The sequence below is a fragment of the Eumetopias jubatus genome, unplaced genomic scaffold, assembly GCF_037043125.1.
Source record: "Eumetopias jubatus isolate StellerSeaLion01/CBP00866 unplaced genomic scaffold, mEumJub1_p1.0 scaffold_9, whole genome shotgun sequence".
NCBI classification, from domain to species: Eukaryota; Metazoa; Chordata; class Mammalia; order Carnivora; family Otariidae; genus Eumetopias; species Eumetopias jubatus.
This window is the reverse complement of record NW_028274815.1, coordinates 41855457-41865485: the sequence shown is the minus strand read 5'-3', so window position 1 is coordinate 41865485 and position 10029 is coordinate 41855457. Positions and strand designations below refer to the sequence as shown.

The 10029-nt window shown below is 38.8% G+C and overlaps 1 pseudogene; it reads left to right on the top strand.

Moving 5' to 3' along the window:
- Window positions 1-8619: 8619 nt before the first annotated feature.
- LOC114223481 (mitochondrial calcium uniporter regulator 1 pseudogene) lies at window positions 8620-9767 on the top strand (annotated as a pseudogene).
- The last annotated feature ends 262 nt before the right edge of the window (window positions 9768-10029 follow it).

The following is a 10029-nucleotide window of genomic DNA, read 5'->3' as shown; positions in this document are numbered from 1 at the left end:
GTATGGGGAGGAGAGTGGGCCAAAGTCTGGAGAGGCAGCACATAAAGAAACGAAAAGAAGCAAAAGCACAAGAATGAAATGAGGACAAGCAAAATGATTACTCTTCGTGGCTGGTTAGCACATGAGGCCTGAGTCTGGATCTGAGATGGAGTAAACAAGTTACTGTGAGGAGTTTCACACAAAGCTCAGGGCTGAGATGTCCTAGCCAAACCAGCCTAAAGCTGTGTCATGTACAGAGTTTGATCTGCCAGTTGTCACAACTGAGGAAGGGGGTATGATAACCTGTCACTGGCAGAGGTCATGAATGCTGGCAAATATCTGGCCATGAACAGTCTCCACAACAAAGAATAATATAGCCCAAAGGTCAATAGTACTAAGGTTGAGAAACCATGTTCTGCAGTCTTGGCCTGATTATTTGTACTTACTCTCAATATTGTTCATCATGGAGACGGGATTTCAGTATTATTTAGCACAAGGGCAGGAGCATATATTGGCTTCAGTTTTTAGGTCCAGACTAAACCATCCTAAGTGTCAAATTTTTCTCGTTGTTTGTTTGGGCAGAACAGCAGTTGCACAGACTGGATATTACACGTATGAGTGCCACAAGCCACACAAATACTAAGAGAAAGATTATAGTCAAAGTGTATAGTTCACTCTTAAGCTAAAATCCAGAGTAGCCCAAATTAAACCAAGAGACCCAATGTGAAGCATGCACAGAACTAGACATAAGGGTATTAGCCAAATCATCCTAATTTCATGATTTGTTTCCTCTTTATTTCTGGAGCATAAAATGTCCCAGAGAGTTTTGTGGCAACATTTTTCTTCTATGCCAGCAAAAATTCCTCTTTGAGGGTCCAGCATTATATCTAAAGCAAGTCTAGTTTGACTTGAACTAAGACTTGTCCATGTTGTCATGAATCTCTCAGGCAAGAAGTGTCTAAGGCCTTAGTTGTATGGCCTTAGTGTTCCTACTCAGCTAGGAACTAGAACAATTATAGCTCTCCCCACTGTGGGTGTCTCTTCTAAAATATGTAATGAAGAGATATGGGGGTAGAAGAGAACTGTCAAAAATTCTCCTTCAGTTGTAAAAGCTTTTGAACAAATTGAGACAGTTTTCTTCCTCTTAGAATTAACTTTCCCAATGATCCAGTGATCTCTCTATAGGAAAATGATAGGCCAAAATATACCTTAGAAATAAAAGGAACTGTAATGAAGGCAGGCAAAAATTTAGTGAAAGAACAGAACCCTATATAATTTGCCTGTAGTAGTAAATGTAGGCTTTTGTATTTCAAACATATTAGATGTTAGGGGCCACCAAATGATCTAGCTTTTCTTTTTCAGCATTATTGAGATATAATTGACATACGACATTGTGTAAGTTTAAGATGTTCAATGTGATAATTCAACACACATATATCAAAATGTTTATTTACCACAATAAGGTTAAAGACATCCTTTACCTCACTTAATTACCATTTTGTTGTTATGGTAAGAACACTGAAGCTCTACTCTCATAGCAGTTTTAAAGTAATACGGCATTATTAACTATAGTCATCATGCAGTACATTAGATTCCTGGAGCTTATGCATCTTACAACTGAAAGTTTGTATCCTTTCACAAACATCTCTCCAGATCCCTCACTCCTCAGACTCTGGCAACCACTACTCTGCTTTCGATTTCTATGAACTCAGTATTTTTAGATTCCACATATAAGCGAGATCATACAATATTTGTCTTTATTTGTCTGACTTATTTCATTTAGCAAAATAGCCCAAAGGTCCATTCATGTCACAAGTGGGAGTACAGATATCTCTTTGAGATAGTGATTTCATCTTCTGTATGTGTGTGGTGTGTGTGTGTGTGTTTGTGAGTGTGTGTGTCTGTATCCTGCAGTGGGATTGAGTGGGATTGTTGGATTTTATGGTAGTTCTATTTTTAAATTTTTGGGGAGCCTCCATACTACTTTCCATAGTGGCTGCACCAATTTACATTGCCACCAACAGTGTACCAACTTCCTCTTTCTCCACATTCTCACCAACATTTGATAGCTCTTATCTTTTTGATAATAGCCATTCTGACAGGTATGAGATGATATATCTCGTGGTAGTTTTGATTTGAATTTCCCTGATTATTAGTGACATTAATCATTTTTACACATACATATTAGACATGGTTATGTCTTCTTTGGAAAAATGTCTATCCAAATCCTCTCCTCATTTTAAAGTCCGATTTTATTTGTTTTTTTGCTTTTAAGTTGTGTGAATTCATTATATTTTTTGGATATTAGACCCTTCTCAGATGCATAGTTTGAAATAATTTTTGCCTTTCCCTAAGTTGCCTTGTTGCCTTTTTATTTTGGTGATGGTTTCCTTTCTGGTACATCACCTATGAAACCATTCCAGCTCAGGGCTTTGATTTGCCAGGAAGTTTTCATTACGGATTTGATCTCTTTGTTATTTGTCTGGTCAGATTTTCTATTTCTTTATGATTCAGACTTGTGAGGTTGTATGTGTCCAAGAATTTTCTTCATTTATTCTAGGTTGTATGATTTGTTCTGTGTAATTGTTCATAGTAGTCTTTTGTGATTTTTTTGTATTTTTGTGGTACCAGTGATAATGTCTCCCCTTCCATTTTTATTTATTTCAGTCCTTTCTTTTTTTCTGGGTAAGTCTAGCTAACATTTTGTCAACTTTGTTTCTTCTCCTGTTATACATTTGTTGGTATTCTTGACATAGCTTTATAGGTCTCTGAGTCTCTGCTTGTTATTCTTCAATTTGTTTTTCTCTCAATTCTTTCAACTGGTTAATTTCTGTTGGTCTCTGTTAAGATTTATTGATTCTTCACTCATCTTAAATATGCTATTAGGCTGAATATTTTATTTAGTTATTGTATCTTCTAACTAAAAGTTTCCCATTTTTATAGTTTCTTTTTATCTAGTGGAGTCCTCTGTTGGCTGAGTTATTGTCATTATATGTTTGGCAGCCAAACCTGTGAGACTTCTACCCTCTATTGAAAGATGTTTGTATAAGTTTTTGGGACACTTTACCAAACCTCGAATTTTGAGTTAGTCCTCAATTCTTCCTTGCCTTTCATTTTTCACTGGGATGTTTCAACTCTCCCTATTTGACCAGACATATGTTTGTATTTTCCCCCAAACTTTTTCTTTACAGTATCTGTGGGATCTTTATCAAGAGGCCTTTTCTCTGGTGTTTTAATGAACTGGACAGAAGTATCTAATTGTTTTATATTGCTATAAATCCATTAGTTTAGAAGATTTTATTCTGATTTGTTCTAACTCTCATTTAAAGTGTTCATCAAAAATGATGTTTTGTTGTAGTGGGTTGAATTGTGTCCCAATTCAGTATCCAAAAAGATATGTTCAATGCCTAAGTCCCAGCACCTGTGTATGTATGTGAACTTATTCAGGAATAGGATCTTTACAGATATACTCAAGCTAAGACAAGGTCATACTGGATTAGGGTAGGCCCAAAAGCGAATGGCTGGGATTTTTATAAGAAGAGAGCACATAGAGATACATACACTCCAAGGGAAGAAGGCCATGTAAAGATGGAGGAAGATATTGTAGTGATGTAGCTATAAGCCAAGGAATGCCAAGGATTGAAGAGAGCCACCAAAGTCTAGGAAGAACAAGGAAACATCCTCCCTTAGAGCCTTCAGGGGGGGAATATGGCTGTGCCAGCACCTTGATTTAGGGCTTCTTGCTTTCAGAACTGTGAGGGAAGAAATTTCTTTTTTAAGCCACCCAACTTGTTGTACTTTGCTCTGGCAGTTTTAGGAAACAAAAACATCTATCAAGGAGTCTATATCCTATTCCATTTTTTGCTTGTGCATTAAATCCACTTTTTCCGGCTCAAGGCTATACCAAAAAAAGTGAGGAAAGAATTATGGTCAGATCAGATTTGCAATATACTTCAGAATACTGTCTAAAGGTGATAACTAGACTATCTCTGAAGTATCAAATAGACTTTTATTTGACTGTAGAACTGAATTAAAATCTCCACTATTTTTACACAAAATAAATTTAGAAAGAACAAGTCTTCAAAATACTTTGTCCAATATTTACAGCCTTGCTAGTCTCTAGAAATGATTTTTGAGGAAGGAGTGCAGGGTCTCTTAGGGTATTCTCTCATTCTTTTCAAGTGCTCCTTTCCATTCAGTATTTTATATTATGCCATTAAAAAAACAAAATAAAACAAACAATAAAACATGCACATGAGTTAGAGTGAGTACATGTAACAAGCAACAGTCTGTCCTGAAAGGCCGTGGACATAGAGTGAGAAAAAAATGTGAGTATTTTGCAATGGTCAGTCAGCTGTGATACGTCATATCAGTCATGTAATAGTTGGCCTTCTCCAGTGAAAGATCCAACAAATGGAAATTTCCAGAAACAGAAGGTCTAGATTTAGTCCAGAGTTACCACATTATTAGATTTTGCAAGGCTTTTTGTGTAGAATACACCCATATAAAAGCCATGGTATTTTCTCTTAAATAATTTTAAGCCAATTAAAGAACAACCGTTACTAGAATGTCAATATAAGTTATTGTTCAAGATGACAAACTTTAAGAATGAAATGGTGTACTATTAATTACTATTAAAAGGCAATAGTAGACAAAACCAGGACGATGAGTAAGCCAGCAGATATATCCATACAGAGTAAAGGCTCATCCATGGCAGCCTGGTGATCTTGCATGCCTTCAAGTGGCCATTTAAGCACGACTTGACTGCAGTCTTTGAAATACTGGTGAAACACCCTATAGACCTCCCTAGAACATGGCAAGGGAAACAATCTGGTGAAGAGATATTTGAAGGCCTTTTTACATGTCCCTCCATGTCATGTGGGAGGCTGCCATGAATCAGTTTCTCGTCATCTCCCTGGATCTACTGAGGCATGGATCTGTCCATGTCTCCCCATATAGGTACAGCTGCAGACTATAAAACTGTTTGTCCATAGTTTAGAGTTAGCTCTTCCTTGACAGAGCATGTAGCCTATAGCTTGCCATCTGGCTCCTTTGGTTTAGTGTCTTCCTGTAAGACTAGTGCACAGGGTGCTAATACACACTGATTTTTCTTGGTTCTGTATGTGCAAGTAATAAGCTACTTGCATTCATCTGGGGTCATTGTCCTCTTACTGCCTGAATCTGTAGAAGTGTAGCACGCCAAGCTAATAGCTGCCACCAACCTGCTGCTTAGGAAATGTTTGGCCATTTGATAGTATGCATACCCTAATTAGTAGCCACTCAAGAAAACGAAATAATAGTACAAGAAAATGATTAACTAGATACAAAATAAATTATAGAACTATGGATACTATTTTTGAGCTAGAAGGAACAAAGGGTTTGCCTAGAAACAAACAAACAAAAAAGGCCATTAGGAAAAGTGGAGAATTGAACAGTAGTGGGACCAGGAAGGGTTTTAATACCGTGTAGATTTTGAATGACAGAGATTTCCTGGCATTATCTAGATTACATATAGCATGTCTTTCAGTGGAGGGAGTGAACACTGAATAGGAAGGTGGAAAATACAGGATGGATGGTTGAAGAGGCAAGCTTGGATGGAATGTAGGAGACTTGACAACTTGTTGAGGGGACACCTGGGTGGCTCACTCACTTAAACATCTGCCTTCGGCTCAGGTCATAATTTCAGGGTCCTGGGATGGAGTCAGCAGTGAGTCTGCTTCTCCCTCTTTCTCTGAACTTACCCTGCTTGTGCACTCTCTCTCTCTCTCAAATAAATAAATAAAATCTTTAAAAAAAAAAAGAACTTTTTGAAAATATGTTATGGAGAGGAGCCTGAATGTCAGCCTAAGTAGTTTAGGTAAACTACCTAATGTTCAAATACAAAGGTAGCTTCTATAGTGGTGTGCATTTCCTAGGGGTTCTACTCAAATATAGTGGGAAAGACATAGTGAAGGAATCCGTATTGCCACAAATAATGTAAGTATCAAAGCAGGAAATAAATCTGTCATTCTTTACCCTGACTTGTGTATGTATTTTTTTTCTGAATCTAGTTTAAAAGGTTTAATATAAATGTTTGCATGGAAGCTTTTTTGTTTGTTTTACATTAAATTACACTGAAGTTTTTTACTAAAAAATACTTTGTGCCAAAATTAAATATAGTCATTATATGTGACAATTAACAATCTAATTTTATGAGATCTCTTGGGTAAAAATTTTGATCTTGATGAAAACAGATTGTTAATTAAAAATGTGCAAAGTTTTTTTTTTCTTTTAATCCTGGTGACAATTACTTTGATTTCTCATAATTGCATAGACAATTAAAACAAAATTGACTTTATCACCTTCAGGCTGCTTTCTTTTAGTGCTGGAATATAGGAAGGAAAAAAATGGTGACAAAAGGCCCAATGTTCATAGCCTCATGCCAGGAACAAATAAAAATTGCAAATAATTATGAGAATTTGAAAGCATTATACAAATATAAAGGATCATTTTACAGGACTTCTTCTTTGCTTTTATTTAATTAAAGTTATTTAAACCAGTAATACATAATCAATGCATAAGAAAAAATACAGTAATGATGCATTTAAAAATTTAAATCACCTCAAATCATACAAATTATAAATTTATCACCAGGTCACTATTAATGTACTTCTAACATCATTTCCTGTTTCTTAGTTTAAATTATATGACCATACCATATTTTAATAAGACAAATTCCTAGTGTTGGCTGTTTAAGTAATTCAGAATTTCAAGTATTACAAACTACTGTGATCAGTGAAGTTACAATTACCCAAATTTTACAGGATTCCAAACCCTTCAAATATTTGCTTCTTTTGCTGGCACACCTGTTCCTTGTCCAAGTGCCCACCTTTATTAGTCAGGGTTCTCAAGAGAAACAGAACCCACAGGAGGTGTATGTATATGTGTGTGTATGTAGGCTCACATGATTATAGAATCTGGCAAATCCAAAATCTGCAGGGAGGGCCAGCAGATTGGAGACCCAGGAAAAGACCACTCTGCAGTACAAGTCCAAAAGCTGTCTGCTGATAGAATTTTCTCTCATTTGGAGGATATCAGTCTTTTGTTCTATTCAGGCCTTCAGTTGATTGGATGAGGCTCACTCACATTATGGAGGGCAATATACTTTACTCAAAGTCCATCAATTTGCATGTCAATCTTATCCAAAAATCCTCACAGAAAAACATCCAGAACAGTGTTTAACCACATCTGGGCACTGTCGCCCAGCCAAGTTGACACAAAATATTAATCTTGACAAGTCCACACTTTGTCAACTTCACACCCATACATGTCTCTTAAATCATATAATGCAAAATCACATAATTTGCACCTACCACTACTATAAAAAAATTATAATTATGGAGTAACAAGTCAATTAAACAGTACTACTTTACATGTAGATATTCTGCTCACATTGATCTGACACCTTTGTGCTTAAGGTACTTAAATCCACATTTTCTAAGATTACTTTATTGATAACAATGAGAACCATTTCAGAAAGTCTGCCTCTGAGATTTTCGAAAAATGATTATGCTTACAGCTAGGGTTCCTGACAATCTATTATTTTCAGTCTCAAGTAGAGAAAAGATGTGAAATCAAACTTCAGAGTAAGATATGCTTTACATAAGATATGATTGGAATATTCAGTATTGCTGGTGCCAACTCATATGTCTGCAGGGTATATACTGCTTAAGCGCTTTGAAGAATATTGACTTGGGTTATCTTCATTGTCAACAATAGTACATTTGCAGAGGTCATTGAAGAGCTTGTCAATTTTATTGACAGGACCAATCCCATACATTAAGGAGCTACAAAATATTTTAATCACACCATGGGAACCTGCAACTGATCTACCCAGCCTGTTCAAAATTAACTTTATTATTGCCTAATTGTTAAAGACATATGTAGACTGTTAAATTTGATTAAAAGCAAATTGATATCCATGAGTAATTCTCTTCCTAAATTGTATAGTTTGGATTGAAGATATTTTTCTCATTTTTTTTCTCTCCCTTGAAATCAACACACATTTCACAGTCTGGCTAACATACTACATCATGATCAACTGGATTCATACAAAGGCTGCTTAAGACATGACATCCAAAGGCCAGATTTTTTGCTGGCGTACCAACTAGTTTTGTTGTGAGAATCCTAGGTGAGATCAGGGGCTAAGATTATATATAAATTTCTCACTCTATTTTAGAGGATCTAAAACCTTTTTAACCAGTTTGGTTTCTAGTTTGTAGATCAAGGATAGATAATGCTTTGGTGGGAAAGAGGAAGATACAATGGCCATCAAAAATTAATTTCAGTGTCCTTTCCACTGAATGTGTGAATTGTTTTATAGGCTAAATGGAATCAATATTCTGGTAATGGATGACATCACACTTCACTTATTATAAGCCTTTACTCATCATTCAAGAAAATCGTATAACATACTGCATAGATGCCTTGTCCAAACTTCAGGCACTCTCAGAAATGGCTAGAGAAGGCAGACAAATTTGACAAATCTTTAACATATGGATAGTAATGTACTTTTTTAAAATCCTATAGAGGGCGGGCCCGGCGCCACCGCCCACGCTCGCTCCTGTCGTCGGACTCGGGCTGGCGCGGCGCGCGAGCAGCATGAGCGCGCGCTCGGGCCGGTGACCGCCGTGGCGATGGACCGCGGCTTCGTCGCGGGCGGGAGGCTGAAGAGTCCGCCGGGCCGCCGGCGGCTTCTGCTCTTCCTGCCGTCAGGCAGCTGCGGAAGTCCGGGCGGCCGCGGCGTCTCGGCGCGCCACTGCCTGTCAGCGCTGTCCGTGGGTCTCGGGGCGCTGCGGTCTCGTGGTCCGGCGGCCCGCGGCGGCGCGTCACGTGCCTCCCCGCTGCTCCTCCTCCTGCTCGTGCCCTCCCCGCGCCTGGCCGCCGTCGCCCCGCGCCGGCCCCTCGCGGACCCGGAGCGCTCGCGCCCGAGGCCCTGCGTCCCCGCGGCCGGCCGTGGCGGCGCGGGAGGTACCTGCGGGGCCTGGCCCCAGGCATCGCCTGGGCCGCCGGCGCCCTCCACCTGTGCCGCGGCCGAATGGCCGCCCTCACTTCGTCCAGGAGAGAGCTGAGCCTCTCTGCTGGGAGCCTGCAGCTGGAGCGCAGGAGAGATCTGGAGCACAAAAGGAGAGATTTCACCTCTTGTGGGAACAAGAAGCTCTACTTTGACACCCATGCCTTAGTGTGTTTACTGGAAGAAAATGGGTTCTCCACCCAGCAAGCAGAAATCACTGTCTCTGCATTGGTCAAGATCACGGACGCCAACATGGATATTGTCTACAAGGATATGGTCACCAAGATGCAGCAGGAGATCACCGTACAGCAAATAATGTCTCAGATTGCCAATGTGAAAAAAGATATGATTATTTTGGAGAAGAGCGAATTTTCAGCCCTCAGAGCAGAAAATGAGAAGATAAACGTGGAACTACATCGGTTAAAACAACAAATAATGGATGAAGTGGTCAAAGTCCGAACATACCAAGTTAGACTTCAATCTAGAAAAGAGCAGAGTGAAGGAATTGTACTCGTTGAATGAAAGGAAGCTGCTGGAAATGAGGACAGAAATGGTGGCATTGCATGCCCAGCAAGATGGTGCTGTCACCCAGACAGACAGGAAGATAGACACTGAGGTCGCTGGCCTCAAAACCATGCTGGAGTCACACAAGCTCGATAACATTAAATATTTAGCAGGATCTGTATTTATGTGCCTAACAGTAGCTCTGGGATTTTATCGCCTGTGGATATAATAAAGTGTCTATTTAAAGAGAAAAAAGTAAATAAATAAAATAAAATCCTATAAAATGTCAGTATTTCCTGTCCACCCCAGCCTCATGTCTGGCCCTCTCTAAACACCCTGATTGGTTCCACTGGATTGCTGTAGAAACAGATAAATTTTATACTCATGACTCACCTCTAAGAGCTTTCCAAGACATTATGTATTCTCTATATTAGACACCACTTTATTGACTTGCAAAGCCTGCCAAATTTCCAAGCCTCTCTTATGATTCATAG